This window comes from Eptatretus burgeri, chromosome 2, assembly GCF_056783735.1.
Source record: "Eptatretus burgeri isolate ZD-2024b chromosome 2, Ebu_testis_v1, whole genome shotgun sequence".
Lineage (NCBI taxonomy): Eukaryota > Metazoa > Chordata > Myxini > Myxiniformes > Myxinidae > Eptatretus > Eptatretus burgeri.
In genome coordinates, this window is record NC_140962.1 from 53369531 (window position 1) to 53390507 (window position 20977).

Consider the following 20977-nt stretch of genomic DNA (forward strand, 5'->3'; position numbering starts at 1 on the left):
ATTGCTGTAGTCAAGCCGCTGCCAACACCTCCGCCGTCTCTACCCTCCCTGATAATTCACTCTTCTTTTTCTCCCCAACCCATATAACCTGAAATGTACTGTGAACTTGATGGGACTGTTGACCCACTGCTCAAACTCACATTGGATGAGTGTCTCGAATTGCTTGCACCAATGAAGGCGATGGAAAGAAATATTATCGAAACATTGCCTTGTTGGAAAATATTGGGATTTTAAAACTTTCTTATTTTTACTCTGGCTTGCAGTTAGAACAAAATATATTCTTGTTTGTTGTTCATAAAGAACACAATAGTTAGCCAAATATATTTTTTTGTCGTTCACAAAGAACAATAGTTAGCTTAAAAAAATATTCTTACTTGTCGTTCATAACGAACACGAGTTAGTTAAAATATATATATTTTTTTGTGTGCATAAAATAACTTTGTGTGAGTTGTTTTGGAAAGTAACTTTGCCTCCTCATGACCTATACCTAAGGCATACTTGTTGAAATGTATCCACTATTCTACAGAGGGGTGGGGTGTTGGTGGGCCGGTTAGGATGGTAGAGAGGGGGCTTTTCTATGAGGTTAGAAGGTGCGGGCGGAGCCTCCATGACATTATGGGCCACTTGGAGCTGATCATAAGAGTGGACCACCTGTAGAAAAGACTCCTGCCTGCCATCCTGCCGATCCATGGATATTCCATCTCTCAAAAATTATTGTGTAACTGTGGTGTTCCTTCTCCACTATGTTTCTAAGTAACAGATGGGCAATTGTGGAGCTGTTGAACATCTCTCAACACTGAAAAACAGCCATTATTGGTGAAAATACTTTAAACGATCAAAAGTAACCTTTTAAAGTATAAAAGGTGTTGTTTTCATTCTATTGATTCATCTTCAGGATGGAACATCTGGCTAGCAGAATTATATTGTGATAAATATCTGACTGTCACATTAACCAAAAACAGATCTTCTTGCTGATGAAAGATCAATGCTTTGCCAGTCCGGGGAGAGAACACAGTACAGGGGGGGGGGAGGGGAGAATTTTTCTTTCTGTTACCTCAAAGGGAAAATATTTCTGAGGATTGCATCTCAAATAGAAACCTGATGAAATGGGAAATCATGAAAACAGATGGCACTACAAGGCCGACAGAACAAAGTGTATATATATATATATATATATATATATATATATATATATATATATATATATATATATATATATATATATATATATATATACATACACATATATATATATATATATATATATATATATATATATATATATATATATATATATCAAGCTAAACAGCTGAGCGAGCCAGAGTTTGACTGAGCTGGTATACTGTAGGTATTCTGTGCTTCACTTACTCTCATACATACACTTTTTGATGCGTATTAAAAGCTCTTCTCTATTACGATCAATGTGGGCATTGCTTGATTTCAATCAGCTGTGAAAACCTGATCTCGACAAATATACTCGATGGAAATGAATGTTATAAGAAAATTAAGGTATTCCCAAAGTAGAACATGGGCAAATATTCGTTGCTTTGCTCTTTGAGTGGAATGAAAATATAAAAGGGAAGAAGTGCTTTTATCAGTAAGTCTCAATCTTTCATCGTCTCAATTTTACATTTGCTTGTATGGGGTGGGAAGGGGAGAGGTGGGGAGAAAATCAGTCTCAATTTTACATTTGCTTGGATGGGAGGGAAGGGGATAAGTGGGGAGAAAATCAGTCTCAATTTTACATTTGTTCGTATGGGAGGGAAGAGGATAGGTGGGGAGAAAATCACTCAATTTTACATTTGCTTGTATGGGAGCAGGAGAAAAATCAGTCTCCCATTTTGGGCTCTTGGGACTTGAGTCAGAAAGTTTTCCCTTTTTCTCCATTCATTTGAATGGGTGTCCCAGAAACCCCATTTATCATCTACTCTCAATGTTTTATCCTGAGTTCAGGATTAATTTCAAGATAATCCAGTATTTTATTTATACAATATCTTGTGTTGATGTTTCCCTGAAAATGGCAATCGTTAATTATATACATCATCAATCCATGAACCATTACCGTCATTTGTTCAGTCTCTTCTCTTGTAAGAAAAGGTGTATTATCACCCTCGTACTTAACATTCATTTCTCAAATCAGTCTTGGAAAGTAATTCATTTTTGGTGTAATTTGGAAACAGTTATGTTCCTTTTTATATGTTTTTATTTTCATTAATTAGAAGATAATCACAGAATATACATTGTTTATGGGCTTTTGACTTTGTGTTTAATCCCACCCAATCACTTGCAGGACAATTCACAAATTTGTCAAATGGAGAATCAGGGAATTGAAGAAACTCAAGATCTCGTCTTCTTCTTCTTTCGGCTGCTCCCGTTAGGGGTCGCCACAGCGGATCATCCATCTCCATTTCGCTCTATCCTCCACATCTTCCATTGACACTCCAACCACCCGCATGACTGCCCTCACCGTATCCATGAACCTCTTCTTTGGCCTTCCTCTTCTCCTCCTACCTGGCGGCTCCATCCTCAGCATCCTTCTCCCGATATACTCCGCTTCCCTCCTGTGTACATGTCCAAACCATCTTAATCTCGCCTCTCTCACTTTGTATCCAAACCAAACCATCCTACCTGCGCTGTCCCTCTAATATACTCATTCCTTATCCTGTCCATCCTCGTCACTCCCAACGAGAATCGCAGCATCTTTAACTCTGCCACCTCCAGCTCCGCTTCCTGTCTTTTTGTCAGCGCCACTGCCTCCAAACCATACAACATAGCTGGTCTCACTACCGTCTTATATACTTTCCCCTTCACTCTTGCAGCTACCCTTGTGTCACTTAAGGCTCAAGATCTAGTATACTATTCATATTTAAAGTAAAACTTAACTTCAAATAAATTCATCTTCAGTGTCATCTTCGGTACTTTCATTGGTGCTTTCACAATCATCTATAAAACTACTTTCATAACTATCATTTGAACACAAACTATCGGTATCATAACTGTCTTCGGTTCCAACAGAGATACTATAATCACTCTCATAATCTTCAAAATCTTCACTTGAAAAATGACTCATATTTAATTAGTAGAAAAAACATTACCATCTATATCTATATACTCTTTTTCATTAACAGATTCAACTGTGACATTTTTTATATTAAAGAGAATTTCAAAATGGTCCTAAACTACTACTGTACAAAATGTCATTTCTCTGTATATATTAACATCCTTTATTTCATCAAGATTTACATCTTTATGGTTGTTGAAAAAAATACAAATTTCTCCTTGCTGATGGTCTGAACCTTTCTTTCTGAAGCTTCATCCATAAGATTTCTCTTCTTTGATGCTTTTTCTTGTTTCATTGCTTTTTCTCGTTTTGCATATATTGCCAGGAGAGGAGAAACTTTTGTTTGAGCTACTTTAATTGATGTTCTTCAAGATATACTAAAAGCCCTTCCATTGAAGGAAATTTAAGAACTCATATTATTAACAATAATTGTTTTTATCCAATAGTTGTTATATTTATCTTTATTCAATTTCACATCCTAGTAGGGTAAGAATACTGATTCTGGCTCACTTTTCCCCATGTAAATGAATGGGGGATTTTCAGCGATTTATATTTTTTTTCCCTAAAAATAAATCCCCTTTTTATCCCAAGGTATATTTATTTGTCTCCCCTTTTAACTTGGAGGTTGAACCTCATTGAATTGAACACCTGGGGGGTTGAACAGCTCACTCATTGAACCTATAAAGATTTGTTCATTCTCAAATTCCTTCAATAGTTTAATTTTCTTTGCACAATAATCCCCATCTAAAATATTGACAAACAAAACATTTGAATCTTTATATTTTTTAAGATACCCCATTTGTGCCATTACGAAATGATAAACTTCTCTTAATGCTCTCATCTGACCACCTCCTGAGCCACATATCATTTTGAGATTATAGTAAATTGTTTTTTCATTGTTCAATTGATAACCATCAAAGTTTTCAGTCCATTCAAGGATATTCATTTTTTCTTTACATCCTCTAACTTACTAGTTTTTAAATTAATTCGCTTATTTCTTGTATTTACCTTTGTTTTGGTTATTTTTCAATAAGCCTAATTTGATATTTTTAACATTCATTATGTTTTCCATTTATATACCAAGACTGAGATTTTCTCCACTCTTTAGTTTGATTAATATTTGTTTTAAGCATTTATATATTGTGAAAAAAGCATGCGGTAGCCCTTAAAAACCCTAACCCATCTTCCCATCGTTAAAACATAATCTATTTTATACACTCTATCATACAATATCCATATGGAACACAATCTATTCCATTATCTAAAATAAATCTCTTATCATCAAAGGCTCCTAATGCCTTTTTATTTACTTCTTCACTATATATGTTATGTTTATAACTTCTTATTGTATTCATTTTCCTATATTCTTCTTTCTTATTCATCAAACAATTATAATAATTTCTAAAAGTTATTGATTTCTTTATTACATATTTCTTTATTCCCTTTAACCTCTTATCAATCTGTTCACCATACTTATAAGCATATGCCTTTGCTCTCAATCCAATAAACTCACTCATTACTTTTCCACCCAACTCATCCTTAAACTTACCAATAACTTTTTCATTCTTTTTGGAAAATAACTCACTCTTCTTGCTGAAATTACTTGTATCATATACTCCAATATTTTTCTTCATATCTTCATAAACATCATCAGTTTTTATATCTAGGATAAAACTATCAGTATCCATATACAACAATGAAACATTTTTACCATACTCTTTCTTTAAGTCATTATACAAATAATCATACATCAATATCTTTGATAAATCAAGAACTGCTGTTCCAATATAAATTGGTTTATCCATTACAATACTTTCCTTTTCATATGAATTGCAGAAAAGTTCTCTGAAAAAACCTCTTCTCTCTCAAAACTTGGTTTATTTATCAATCTCGAAGCTTCTTTCCAAGATGTTGCGAATCTAATGTTTTGCCTGTTTCTAACATTTTCCATAGTCTTTCCAAATACAGCATTATTCATTAATTTATAAAAGTCCCCTTCAAATTTTACTTTTGTATTTGCTCTCATATCTGTATTGAATTGAATATACTTTTTCACCCAAGGACTTTGTTTAAATTTTAAAACTCTATGAATTTTAGCTACTCTCAATCCTTCTCTCAAAAACTGTTTTAAGCTTCTCTGATGCAAAACATATCCCTCTTTATCATAGAATGTTGTTAATAACTTTTCTGTTGATTTACCTTTAATATTAAAACTTTTATGATAATCACTTAACCATTCTTTCTTTGGAGTTTCTTTCTCACATGCAAAAGGAAGATCTTTATGCTTATTATGAAGATCACTCGGGTACCTCAAATCAACTTCAAAATAATAACCTTCTTCTTCGTCATTCAATTCCTCTTGAGAAGAAATAACAATATTCATCAAAGCCTTTTCATAATCCTTTTCTTCCACCCACTCTAATTTACCATAAGGCAGAGATTGAGACATTGCCCATCCATACAAAGTATTAGCATCCAAAATACATCAAATAATTACTATCTTTTTCACTATCATAATTTGGGAGATATTTATTATTTGCTTTCGCATATCTTTTTGAACATACTTGTGATATTCCACCTCTCTTGGACTTCTCAATCATCAAAAGCATATCAACATCACTGATTAAATCTATATCTTGTTTTGTCATTTTCAACATTGCACTCCAAGCTAAACCAGGAGCTGTGAAATAGTGGGCAGGGTCTAATCCATAACAATTTTCTTTTTATTATGACAGAGTGTTCTAAAAGCCTCAAACACATCAGCTAACAATAAAACATCTGTTTTTAGATATAAATCATGATATTCTCCAAGGTTCTTTATCTTAAATATTTTCCATATTTCTTGTGCGTGTTTATATTCCTTATCACTTATCTCTTCTTCATAAAGGTTATTATAGAAACTTTCTTTTGAAGGAAGTTGTGTTTCTTTAAATCTCATAAATGAATCCATATAATCATAAGGATAAATTCCCTTACTTGTAAGAATTTTCTCTTTACTTTGAATTTCATTCCTTGTTTGAATTTCCTCTCTCGTAAGAATTCCTTCTTTAATCAGAATTTCATCTTTAATCTGAATTTCCTCTTTAGTTCGAATTTTCTTTATAATTAGAATTTCATCTTCAGTTAGAATTTCCTCTTTACTTTGAATTCTCTCTTTAATCTGAATTTCCTCTTTAGTGAGAATTTCCTCTTTTGGAAAGAATGAATTAAGATTTGGAAAAGAGTCCGTGGAGCTTAGATTTGATGCGAGGTAGGCTAGTGGTGTTCCCATAAACTTGTAAGAATCTAAAAACCTAATACGAGTTATAGGTTTTGTGAATATCATTTTTGAAAATGAAATATACTTTTGACTTGTGTTTGTTATAGCAGAAATATTCCCTGGTGTTTTTGAAAGTTCATTTATAAATAGATGTGTATCATAGTTGGCGCTGTTGTGAAGAAAGACTGGAATAAAAGAAGGTAATTTATAATTAAGATTACAACAGGAATGAGCGGGACCTCTATATTTACCAGTAAGATGACAATGGTCTCTAACTTTAAACTCCTTAATTTCCCCCTCACAAATATGACAGATATTGTTCATTCTAAATTCTAATTTTTCTTCTTTGGTTAATTTCATCGGTTCATTTGTTTCTTTCATTAATTTAGTGAGTCTTATACAATCCTTTTCTAATCGTTTTACAAACTCTTGTGAAGCATTTTTCCACGATAATGTTCAAGTTTGTTATACTTTTCTCCAACAGATGATTTGATATAATAACAAAAACCACAAGGAATATGTTTTTGATATTTATTTGTATATGGTTCTTTTGGATTAGGAGAAGCAGTATTTATCTTTTAAGGATACATTCAAAATCAGCGTATATCACAAATGGGTGCATGATAGATTTATTATAATCTTCAAAATAAATCTTTTCACCAGGTTTAGGCATTGTAATTACAGCTGATTTATGATTACTACAATATTTTGAATGTTGTTCTAATCGTTCTTTTGTATGAAATGAATTAAGACATCGCTTACAAGGATATATTTTGTTTGCTGTTCTGAATACCTGAGAAGAGATTAATCTTGATAAATTATTGATGTATGTGTAATGTGAATTCTTTCCAACACTAAAATATAAAAGGTCAATGTGTGTTTGTTGATTATTATAGTTTTTTGAAATGTTTAATATTTCAATTTTGTTTGTACCCGTTAACCGATATACAGTGATAGAAAGACTCTTCCTTTTCTCAAATTTAGGAATATCTGTTAATGGCATTGGGAATTTAAAATCTTTAATGTCTAAGGTATTCTCATATTTCATATATTGTTTTACTCTTTCTGAATTACATTTTGGTGGATGTAAGTGAGCAAGAACAGACCAGAGAAAACATTTATTATCATTGTTCTTAATATTAACAACTGCCTTCTTTAGTTTTATTTCTTTTGGTAATTCAATATAAGAAGAAGCTTTAAGAGGGTTTGATTTTAGAATGTGTATATCTAAAAAGATGATTTTTTAATATTGAATCCACTTCCTACCACTGTATTATCAACATCCTCCTCTTGTCTTGATAGTTCTTCATAAATCCCCACTATTCAAAAAATCTTGAAATGATGTTATAAAATGAAGATCTGTTCTCATATAAGGAGTTTGTTCTTCATCTTGTCTTTTCATATTCATTTTCACTCCCATATAAAACTTTAAAGTTTTTATTTCTTTTAATGTCTTTTTAATAAATTTTTCAACATCGGGTTTCACTATTTCAATTGATTCAGCTATTGATGATGGACCGGGTTCTCCAAATTGAAAAATCCTTATTTTTATATGCCCTTTAAATGCCTCATCAGTGTTTTTAATATAATAGTCTCCCTTTACTTTAAACTCATTTTTCTTGTGTTTTTGTGATTGAAGATGTTGATTATAACTACTCTTCAAAACATCCTTTGAACAGATATCACAATGTTTTCTTTCCAACTCAAGAGGAGATATTTGATGAAATAGATTAAATGTGTGTTTGTTGGTTCGGAGGTGTTTTCTATAATGTTTATATTCGTGATTACAAACATCGCAGTACGTTGTATTCACCATATTTATAGAATAAAACTTTGCTTAAACTAAAATTTTCTTGATGAAAATTTCGTTTAATTATAGGTGAATCTGTGCTTAAAAACATTTTATCCTCCAACTTTTTCACTTAATAAATACAATGTTTCAAGACACAAAAGACAAGTTTCAATCAATCTCTTCATCTGTTAAAGATACTGAGAAATATGTCAAGGATGTAAAATTGAACAAAGATAAATATAACAACTATTGGATAAAAACTATTATGGTAAATAATATGAGTTCTTCAATTTCCTTCAGTGGAAGGGCTTTTAGTATACCTGGTAGAACATCAATTAAAATATCTCTAACAAAAATTTTTCCTCTCCTTCTAGTAATATATTCAAAACTAGAAAAAGCAATGAAACAAGAAAAAGTATCAAAGAACAAAAACCTTATGGATGAAGCTTTAGAAAGAAAAGATAAGACCATCTGTAATATGCAAGGAGAAATTTGTATTTTTTTCAACAACCCTAAAGATGTAAATCTTGATGAAATAAAGGATGTTAATATATCAGGTGAAATGACATTTAAGTTCAATAGTAGTTAACGATAATTTTAAAATTACCTTTAATATAAAAAATGTTGTCGTTGAATCTGATAATGAAAAAAGTATATCGATATCGATGGTAATATACAACTGAAAGTATAGATGAATTTCAGTTTAAGTAAAGTTTTACTTTATAAATATGCTAGACTTTCCTGATTCTCCATATGACAAATTTGAGAATTGTCCTGCGTGTGAAAGACAGGGATTAAACACAGAGTCAAAAGCCTATAAACAATGTATATTCTGTGATTATCTTCTAATTAATGATAATAAAAAATATAAAAAGGAAAATAATTCTTTTAGATTTACACCAAAAATGAATTACTTTACAAGATTGATTAGAGAAATGAATGTAAAGTATGAGGATGATAACACACCTTTCCTTACAAGGGAAGAAACTGAACGTATAAGAGAAATGTTCAAAGGATTGTTGTTGTATATTATTCATGGATGTAATTTTCAGGGAAATATCAACACAAGATATTGTATAAATAAAATAATGGATTATCTTGAAATTAAACCTGAACTTAGGATAAAATATAGAGTTTCTAAAAAAGCCAATAATAAATTAAATAACCTGTTTTTCAAATATATAAATGAATGATTTTTTACCTATTTGGGAAAATAAGATAAAATTTAACAACCATAAAAATCTCCCAAATTCATTAAGATGTCTCATAGTTGGTTCAAGTGGATGTGGAAAAACCTGCTTACTTTTAAAAAATGCTCCTCACTCCCAACTTTTAGATTATGATAATTTAATAATTTTCACAAAGTCGAGTTTTCAACCAGAGTATCAACTACTCTCACAAGGTTTTAATGCTGGTCTTCAAAAGAAGATATAATAGGTTTATTTAAACGTCAAAAAACCTAAATGATTATAACATTGAAGATATAATTCAACTATTTTGTGATACACAGAGATGTAAAAAGAAATCAAATCTTATAACTTGTATTCTTAGTGATAATACGGATGATATACCGTCTCCCAAGATTTGGATAAATCAAAAAGAACCTCGTTATCTTTGATGATTGTGTTAATGAGAGAAACCAAACGGTAATGGACAGCTACTACACAAGAGGGAGACATTCTTCTTGTAATTGTATTTATCTTAGTCAATCGTACTTTCATCTCCCTCGTCGTTCCATCAGAAACAATGCTAATACTTTTATTTTATTCAAGTTAAATTCAATAGATATCAATAATTTTTGGAGAGATAATTGTTCTACATTATGTAGTAAAAAGAAATTTGAGGATTATATGAAGCACACGACTGAAAAATATAAATATATTGTTGTGAAACAAGATGAGATATTAAGGGATATATTTTTTGTTTTATAAACAATTACATATATAAATGACAACTATTATTATAAATCTTGTGGGTAAATCTGCTTCTGGAAAAAACTTTCATAAATCAAGGTTCTTGTGTAGTACAAATGAGAATATTGTAAATTTACTTAAAAAACACCCCGTGATACGCATTGTATCAACAACAACTAGAGCAATAAGACCTGGAGAAGTAAAAGGTGAAGATTATCACTATATTTCAGTGGAGGAACATATGCGATTGAGGAATGAAGGACAAATATTTGAGGAGGTTTCTCTTGGTACAACAAAATATTCACATTGTAAGAGTGAGTTAAAGAAACTAAAATCTGGTGGTGTTGGGATATTAGAAACTAATCCAGAAGGAACGAGACAAATTATTAAATATCTGAGCGAAGTGAAGATTTTATCGTCGGTTTTGATGTTGATGAAGAAACTCAACACAAACGTATGAAAAGCAGAGATGCAAGGATTAGTGAAGAAGAAATTACAACTCGCATTAATGTTAATAAAGAATTTGATGAAATATTTAAAGAAAGGATTTATTTGAACACATCTACTTGAATGATGAAGAAAAGGAAAATTTCCCTGTTGATCTTTACAATTCATTAAATGATATTTTACAATAAATAAATGGATACAAAAGAAAGAGCAAGAAGATTTAAGGAACATCAAGAGTTGGTTTCAAAAGTTGTAAAACAACAGGAAGACATAAAGAAGAAACGCAGACAGAAACTAACGGGCGAAGAAGCATTTGAAAAAAAACAAGAGAAATTTTTTAAACCACTTTTAAAAACTTCCCAAGAAAAATGAAAGATGTTTCCACAGTTCCCACAGTAGAATATACTCCTAGAAAGCTTCAAATGTTAAAAGATTTCAGTCAAATGACGGAGGAAGAATTAGAGCATTTAGGAGAATTAGAATATGATGATGAAGGTTTATTTCAACAACTGGAAGAGATTAATCAACCCCCTGATTATATTGTGAATGCTGTTCAAAACAATGAATATTCAGCGGATTCAAAAACCAAAGCAGGACTCATTCCAACAGAACAACCAGCAATATTTCATCTTGTTCAAGAAAAGGTATTGATATTTAATGATGAATTAAGGTTCTTAAGTTCTGCTCAACCCCCTGTTAAACTAACTCCGAGATTAATGTTTCTTCTCACAAAAGATGGAAGACAAGGTTCAACTGTGAGGGATGAATCAAAGTATATTGATAAACCATTGGATATGGAAAATAATGATGATAGAGTATATATTGATTTGCTGAACACTCTAAATTATAAGGTTATTCTTTCTGGTAAAAGTAGGAAGAATGAGAAGGAGAAACACATTATTCAGGCTTTAAGTATCCTTGGTTCAGGTATTAGTTTTTTCTTCCAAATGACCCATCGCAATTAGTTAATAGACTGTTATTGTTGTTTGGCAGTAAGAAGGCTGGAAATAACAATTGTTTTAATGAAGCATCAGCCATTTTAGACCAGTTGATGAACATGAAAATAATTAATAAATCTCAATATAAAGACATTTTATCTCATATTAAATAAGATGAGAAGCACAATCCTGAGTTTTAATTTCACAACAAGCGACCACACATCTTCATTCCCATACCCACTACAACTTGACACAACAAAAGAATATGAGGCATCTTTATTGTCCATGGAGACTTATAATACCTTATTTAATATAACCGAGAAAAATGACAAGTTTAGTTATAATCCGGGAAGTGGATACAAAAACGATAACAGTCTCACCCGAGCATCTGAGATTTCTCAAATATCTTCGAAATTGCTCGTCTTATGAAAGAACAGGGCGATGAACCAAAAAATATTGTTATAAACATTCAAAAACATACTTCAAAATCAACGATTAAAGTTAAAAATAACTACAAGGTTGATTTCACAATTGATAATTCATTTAGAGAGTTATTATGTTTCTCCTCAAAAAGATTGAAACTAATGGGACGTTTTACAGTGATAATGTCATTCAAATATCCTCAGGAATAAATTCGGTGTTAATTCACTGTGATTTGATTGATGGTGCTTATAATGATGGATTAAAAACAAATACAATATTTTCATTCAGCGCATACTCAACCCCAATTGGTTATAAATTCAATATGGAGCCTAAAAATTTGGTTTATCTACCTGTGTCAGGAAAAACCATACACAGAGTAAATTTTAGGATAACCGACCAAGATAATCATGTGATCTCTTTTAATGGAGAAGTTATATCCATCAGAATTCACCTACGTGAAGTTTTTCAATAAATAAATACGATGGTTATTGTGAGGAAGCACGAGTTGGGAAAATATAAAATAATTACAGGGGATGGGATGTTCCTTTCCCCGTACTACAAGGAGTGAAGGTATGTATCTTGGTAGAGGATACTATAAACCTAAGAGACAAAGGGGTGTCGGACATCAATTTAGAGGAGATGGGATAATTGATACTCTCATGGGTATTGGTTCAACTATTCTTAAACATAAAGACCTAATTGGTTCAACTGCTTCTGCTGTGGGAAATGTAGCAGGTGCTGTAAAGAGTATAAAAGATGCTCAGAAAGAATCTCATAAATTACAAGCAATAAAAAGAAATTAAGAAAGGTAAAACTCAGTTGTCCCAAGAACGACAGAAAATAATTCAAATACTTGGATCAGGGTTTCAAAAGTTTTAACATCTTTTTTTCCTAAATAAATACAAGTATGGAAGCAATTGATAGTATCTATGATTTGGATGATACTATTATTATCTCAAACTCCACTAAAAAAGAAGATTACTTCAAGGTAAATGCAATAACTGGAACAGACTGGAATACAAATGGTACAAAAAGTTTTGAAATAAATAATCAACAAACCTATTTGAATCTCTCGAAAGTTTCTTGTTGTGTAAATTTAAATTCACTAAGGCTGGGAATAACACAAACGCTACACTTGTAAATGATTTCTTCTGGAAAATGTTTGATAGTGTGCGATTGTATATTGGAACACAAGAAGTTGAAGCGGTTGATTATGTCTCTGCTGTATCTGAAATGATGAAATTTACACTCTATACATTCAGTGATAGAATGGGAAAGGGGTCTGTCGAAGGTTTTATTCCTGATATGTCAACGGGAACAAACACAGACCCTGGGTATACTCAAAGGAAAGGAATGTATAATGATGATACAAAAGCAGAAAATAGTTTTACTGTGGCAGTTCCTCTTAAAGGTATATTTGGATTTTGTGATTATGATAAAGTTCTGTATGGTCTTAAAATTAGATTTCAACTACAAAGGAATGATAATGAAAATAGATTGCTTTTTGGTGTTGGTAATGCTTTTGGTGATCAGAATAAATTTGTAATTGAGGAGATGAGTTGGTATATCAGTGAATATACTCTAATCTTAAAACAGAAGAGATGTTGAATCGAAGACTTAACTCAAAAAACCACTCAGTGTATCATACCTCAAAAGAAGATGTCAACACGTTAAACTCAATCAAACTACTTACACGTGGAATTTGGGTGTTCTGGAAGGAAAGCCACGATATCTGTGGATGATTTTTAAAAAGCCAGATGGTGATACTGCGACTGATAAGAATAATGCATTGAGTGATAATGCTAAGGTGAAACAACTTTCGCGTTTCTCTAGATGGAACATTTTATCCACGAGATAGATTGGAAATTAATTGGGAAAAAAATGATTTTGCTGAAGCATACAAGTCTTACCAAAAGGTGTGTGAAAGTAATGGAAATAAAGAACCTATTTTGGATATGACAGCATTTAAAAGTTTGTATACAATCTATCCGTTTGACCTGAGCGCTCAAAAGAAAACTATAAAGTCTGTCAGTGGATAATTCCCTATACATTGAAAGAGGAGAGAGTGAAGAAGTTGATACATATTGTTTGCTTTTGGAAGAAACAGAATTGCAGATTAATACAGATAATGGTGTGATGATTAGTCTCACATAATTTTTTGTTAAATAAATGAGTGGCAAAGTACCAACTGGGGTATATGTTAATCAAATCAATCTTCATAAACTATCATCTTGTGTTCAAAATCAAAAGCCTTGTACGATTAACGTTAATACAATTCAGAGAAAGGAGCAGTAAGAATTGATGTTTTGCTCACAAGAGAACAGGTTAAAATCTTGAATGACACTGGCTCACTTAAAATTAAAATGACAAAACCAATGTTGAAAAAATATTCAATAAGAGAGACGAGTGGAGGATTTCTCCCATTTCTAATTCCTTTATTTGCTGGTTTAAGTGCGGTTGGAGCATTGACGGGTGGTATTTCAACAGCGGTCAAAACTGCCAACGAAAGGAAGGCTCAACTCCAGGCTCAAAAAGAATTGGAAAGACATAACAAAGAGTTGGAGAAACAAATTAGTGGAAGTGGTGTAATTGTAGATTTTGCTGAAAAACTTGAAGGTCTGCCTGATAAAGCGAGATTGTTAGTTGGAGATATGCTTTCTTCTATAGCACAAGCAGGTGTAAAATTAACGAAAAGAGGTAATGGATTATATCTTTCTAATAAATAAATGAGCATTGATGAGTGGTTGAAAGAATTTGGAAAGAATACAACATCAAATTTACAACTTGTCAAATATTGTAAGAAATTAAAAATTCATAATGTGGTTATTTGTATGAGAGATGAATTAACAAATGTGTCGAAACATACAAAGAATATTATTATGAACTTAGAAGATAATGATGGGAACGGTTCTCATTGGGTTTGTATTTTTAATAGTCAAGACAAATATTATTTTGATAGTTTTGGTCTTCCACCACCTGTTGAAGTCATAAAATTCTTACAGAATGGTGTTTATCAAACATTTCAAGTCCAAGAATTAAATTCCAAGTGTTGTGGTCAATTATGTCTATATGTGTTATTTCAACTCAACAAAAATAAAAAATTTTATGATATTATTTTTAATCTAATATAAATGACTTATGTTGGTAAAGATGGTTCTATCTTTGGTGTATCTCAAGAACTGGATATTGATTTATCAAATTATTATACAAAGGCACAGGCTGAACGATATAAATATAATATAAACAAAAATATTAACATGAAAAATGCTTATAAATTAAAAAAAATTATCCAAGCCCGACTGACGCGAATGACTTGGTGAGATTAAGCGATTTATCACAATATATATACTTAAATAAAACGGCTGTGTATTCTAAAGATACAGAAGTGTTGATATTATCTCCAGGTCATACAGAATTCACAGTTCGAATTAAAATAAATTTTTTATAAAGAAGGGCGTATCGTTTGTATGAGAATAGAACAATGGGGGTATGATATGAATGATTTAGGGTATAATTGGTCATTTAAAATTAACCTCGAAGACCTGGAACAATTAAATCAGTCTCGTAAGGAAGAATATTATCCACTTGGTATCGAGAATGAGTTTTGTGGAGCCACGATTAGTAAACAACAAATAAAAGAATTTAATAAGGGTAAATATAATAATGGTTTTGCCCTTGTTTATCTCATGAAAACAGAAAAACAGGATTATATATAATAAGTAAGGAAATACAAAATGATTTAACTATGGGAAGATGGGGAGGTGTTTCGTGCCATAATATTATTCTAACATATATTTCTAATACATAAATGACAGCAAGAAGGCTTCAAGAAAATTATCATTTCTGTGTTCAAGCATACCTTCAAGAAAAAGGTATTCGGTATTTTAATAAATATGTTCTACAACATAAGAATGAGGTATTTTCAATAAAAGATTGGCATTATGCTGATGTTGATAAACCAACAACTTTAGATTTAATTAGAATGTTAAATAATGAAAAAATTATAAGGTTAAGAAAAGGTAAGGCTCTTTTAGAAATTCAAAAGAAATTTTATTGGTATCCTGTTGTAAAAAAATTATTTTGGATACAGGAATAACAAGAAATCCTGATGAATATATGTATAATATTCTATGTGGTGTAAACGATTCAAGTATAGTAAGGGATGAGGAAGGAGTTAAAGAAGAGAGGGAAGAGGAGGAAAAGGAGGAGGAGAGAGAGAGAAGAAGGAAAGAGAGAAGAGAGAGAGGGAGGAAGAGAGAGAATGAATACATATCAAAATATGGAAACCAGTGAGATTCAAAAAGAATAGAGGTATTAAAGAAATTAACTTATCTCACCAGGGAGGAATACAAAGAATTAAAAAGTCTATTTGCAATACTTTCAACAAGACTATCGACATCGAAGACATGTATTTTTAATTCAAGTTTTTCTTAAATAAATGGAGGAGAGAGTGAAGGCATTTCTAAGGATTCTTTATGTTTTAAAAATTAAGATTCAAATGTGCATGTTGGAAACTAAAAAGGTTTTTGCACTCTGCAGAAATTTTCTCATAAATAAATGAGTTATTGTCTCAAATGTAAGAAAACTAATACTAAAAATATTTCATATATTAAAAGTAAAAATAACAGGGTTATACAAAAAGGTATATGTTCGGTGTGTGGTTCAAAAAAAAAATCAATTTATCTCCAAACACAAACTCGGAGGAGATATACAAAAGTTTTTATCAGGAAGTAAATTTAAAACTACTGGAATACCAGGGAATTACATCTTCCAGGGTATTCTTTCTGTGGTCCAGGCACAAACTTGGATAAAAGATTAGATGAGGCAGACAATCCTAAATCCTGGAGTAAACCAATCAATAGAGTTGATGAAGTGTGCATGAGACACGATATTGATTATAGGAATACCACAACGTTGGAAGAAAAGCATGAAGCCGATAGAGAAATGTTATATAATTTGTCTCTGATACAAAATCCAACCTTGAGAGAAAAAGTTGATAGGTTCATCGTGAAGAAGATGATTAGTGCTAAATTGAAACTTGGACTTGGAAATTCAAAAAACTTATAGGCTCTAATGATGCCATTAAGACTGAAGAGCAATTAGCTGATGAATTACATAAACCAATATTCACAAAGTTTCAGAGAAGGAAAGTTTATTCCAAGGAAGTTGATTATATCTGGTCTGCTGATTTGATTGAACTCAATAATGATAAGGGGTACAAGTATGCTTTAACCGTTATTGATTTGAGGAGTAGATATGCGTGGGTTGTCCCTTTAAAAACAAAACAGGTAATACTCTTGTGTTAGCTTTTCAACAGATATTTAATAAAAGTAAGAGAAAACCTAAGAAATTGTGGACTGATGAGGGTAGAGAGTTTTATAACAAGACATTTATGAATTTTTTTAAAAAATAACAGTATTACATTATACAGTACCTTTAATGAAGGGAAGGCAGTTGTTGTTGAACGTTTTAATGCATGCCTTAAAGAGAGACTATATAAAAAATTCACACAACTCGGTTCACAACAATGGTTATCTTTTATTCAGGATATTGTGGATAAGTATAATGACACGATTCACACGTCAACGAATATGAAGCCATCAGAAACATTTACAAAATTAAAATATGAAAAAGAGATTAATGTCAGAAAACCTAAGTTCAAAGTTGGTGATATCGTAAGAATATATAGGTGGAAATCTCATTTTTGAAAAGGGTTTTACTGAACGATGGACGAAAGAACTTTTTAAAATTGTTGATGTAATAGATACAGTTCCTTGGACTTATAAAATATATGATTTGGAAGGGAAGAGATTTTAGGTTCATTTTATTCACAGGAATTACAAAAGACAAAACTAAGCATATAATACACCTTTGTGGACACTAGAGGGCCAAGTCCGAGGTGTATAACAGTATATAATGTGTGTCAAGGGGACGTTCTTAGATCTGTGAACCCCAAACACAGAATCCTCAACTGAATAGTCAAGGCTTAACTTTTGTTTGTGTGTGTGTGTGCAATGGGAGCAATAGGTTGAGCGCTTCACTCCCTCCCTACTATACACCGTTGTGGACACTCGAGGGCTAAGTCCGAGGTGTATAACAGTATATAATGTGTGTCAAGGGGACGTTCTTAGATCTGTGCACCCCAAACACAGAATCCTCAACTGAATAGTCAAGGCTTAACTTTGTTTGTTGGTGTGTATGTGTGTGTGTCCCAACCCTCACATTCAAAATCTCAACCCCAACCCTCACATTCAAAATCTCAACCCCAACTCAATCCTCACCCAACACAGTCTTTTTCAAAATGAGATTTCCCACCTATATATATATATTTTACGTTTTTTTTTTTTTCTCTTCTTCCAATTCTGTCTTTTAAGGCTTTCAGGTTTGATGACGTAGAAAGGGGAGTAAGCCTGCACTTTCTTCCCAGAACTTTCTTGATCTTGCTCCCATCAAGCACCATCCGACAAAGAACTACATCGATAGGTTTAGATCCCAAAGAGTGATAGCAACTCCAAAAGTCTCCAAAATATAAATAAATAAAATAATAATAATAATAAATAAATAAATAAATAAATAAAAGCCCCCAAAAAAGTTTCAAGTGTCCAACATAAACCCAACTTTCCAAGTCTTCAAGGTATAACCACATTCCCGTTGAGTTTCCAAGATATGTATCACATTGTGAGTTATCAATCCAGAACCCACATTTCAAGTATTCAAAGTAAAACCAACTTACAAAGTCTCTTAAGGATAACTCATTTACTGATTTTTCAAAATTTGTGAGTCTCCAAGGTAGGCCCCATATTTAGAACCATCTTGGCAGAACCCTTTTCCTGAGTCTCCAAGGTAGTTATTTAAACCATCAAGGCAGAACTCATTTACTGATTTTTTCAAAATTTGTGAGTCTCCAAGGTAGGCCCCATATTTAGAACCATCTTGGCAAAACCCTTTTCCTGAGTCTCCAAGGTAGTTATTTAAACCATCAAGGCAGAACTCATTTACTGATTTTTTTCAAAATTTGTGAGTCTCCAAGGTAAAACTTGTATTCTGGCTCATCAAGGTATAACTTGTTCAGTGGGTATTGTCTTGATAACTCACAATGAGTACTATTGCTGTAAAACTCTTTTCAGGATTTTGCTGGTCTCCAAGGTATAACTCTTTGGTTGGGTCATCAGGACTAACCTGCTCTGTGGGTCTTGGTCGCTCATAAGGTCTTCAACCAAGCCAACAATTTCGCCCCAAGTTGTAGCAAAAGCAGTATTTTCATTTCGTATTTCAGACACAATTTCCTGTGAGAGAAAATAATAATGTATTAATTAAGTTATTTAATTATTAAATGAGTATGCTTCAATCAAAGTTTGAAAATAGGAAAATAAAAAATCTTACCTCAATAGATAAGAGGTTTGAATCCAGTTCATCAACTTGAAGGTTTAGTTCCATAAAAGACAGAGAGTTCCAAGGAACACCAAAGTCATCCCACTCAAGTCCTTCAACCAAGCCAACAATTTCCCCCCAAGTTGTAGCAAAAGCAGTATTTTCAGATACAATTTCCTGTGAGAGAAAATAATAATGTATTAATTAAGTTAATTAATTATTAAATGAGTATGCTTCAATCAAAGTTTGAAAATAGGAAAATAAAAAATCTTACCTCAATAGATAAGAGGTTTGAATCCAGTTCATCAACTTGAAGGTTTAGTTCCATAGAAGACAAGCACACAGAACACCATTGCCAGCAAGAACAAATGTTTAAAATGGAGCCTGGGTTTGAAGCTTTTATATAGAAAGACTGGTGGGTGTGGTTTCCTTTGGAAATTCCCTGGGCAAGCCTAGGCAAGCCTTCATTGGGAAATTTTTCAAAACCATAACATCCTGTAATTTTCTAGTGATTTCTTTGTGAGTCAGAGATGAACTGGAAATGATGTAAGAGTGGGCGGGGCTTAGCAAAAGTAGGCGGAGCTTTGGAAAAGTGGGCGTGGCTTAGAAAAAATACCTTATGAAAAGTGGGCGGAGCTTAGCAAAAGTGGGCGGGGCTTAGGAAAAGTGGGCGTGGCTTAGAAAAATACCTTATGAAAAGTGGGCGGAGCTTAGCAAAAGTGGGCGGGGCTTAGCAAAAGTGGGCGTGGCTTAGAAAAAATACCTTATGAAAAGTGGGCGGAGCTTAGCAAAAGTGGGCGGGGCTTAGGAAAAGTGGGCGTGGCTTAGAAAAAATACCTCATGAAAAGTGGGCGGAGCTTAGCAAAAGTGGGCGGGGCTTAGCAAAAGTGGGCGTGGCTTAGAAAAAATACCTTATGAAAAGTGGGCGGAGCTTAGCAAAAGTGGGCGGGGCTTAAAGAAAAGTGGGCGGGGCTTAACAAAAAATAACCTGTGGCTCAGGAGGTGGTCAAACAAGAGCATTAAGAGAAGTTTATCATTTCGTAATGGCACAAAAGGGGTATCTTAAAAAATATAAAGATTCAAATGTTTTGTTTGTCAATATTTTAGATGGGGATTATTGTGCAAAGAAAATTAAACTATTGAAGGAATTTGAGAATGAACAAATCTTTATAGGTTCAATGAGTGAGCTGTTCAACCCCCAGGTGTTCAATTCAATGAGGTTCAACCTCCAAGTTAAAAGGGGAGACAAATAAATATACCTTGGGATAAAAAGGGGATTTATTTTTAGGGAAAAAAAATATAAATCGCTGAAAATCCCCCATTCATTTACATGGGGAAAAGTGAGCCAGAATCAGTATTCTTACCCTACTCATCCTCAACATATGTCTCAGTATCTTTTACAAATGTAGAGATCGAGTGAAACTTGCCTTTTGTGTCTTGATACATTGTATTTATTAAGTGAAAGAAGTTGGTGGGTAAAATGGTTTTAAGCACAGATTCACCTGTAAATTAAATGGATTTTCATCAAGAAAATTTTAGTTTAAAGGAAAAGCATCTATAAATTACCGTGTGATTTTCATGAAGAAAATTTTATTTTAAGCAATATGGTAATTTTATCTGTATAAATCTATATAAATGTATATAATTTATATAGATAGATAATTTTATATCTATATAAATTTTATCAAGATGATCATGATATTATTTTAAGCAATATGGTGATTTTATTTATATAAATATGGTGAATACAACGTACTGCGACGTTTGAAATTA

At 32.3% G+C, this 20977-nt stretch overlaps 1 long non-coding RNA gene across 1 annotated transcript; it reads right to left on the bottom strand.

Annotated features, from left to right (window-relative positions):
- Window positions 1–19015: 19015 nt before the first annotated feature.
- On the bottom strand, window positions 19016–20693 carry LOC147032060 (uncharacterized). Its single transcript, XR_015051921.1, has 3 exons — window positions 19479–20693; window positions 19217–19381; window positions 19016–19119 (listed from the first exon to the last, which is right to left on the bottom strand). It is a non-coding gene; the product is annotated as an uncharacterized LOC147032060 (long non-coding RNA).
- Between the last annotated feature and the right edge of the window lie 284 nt (window positions 20694–20977).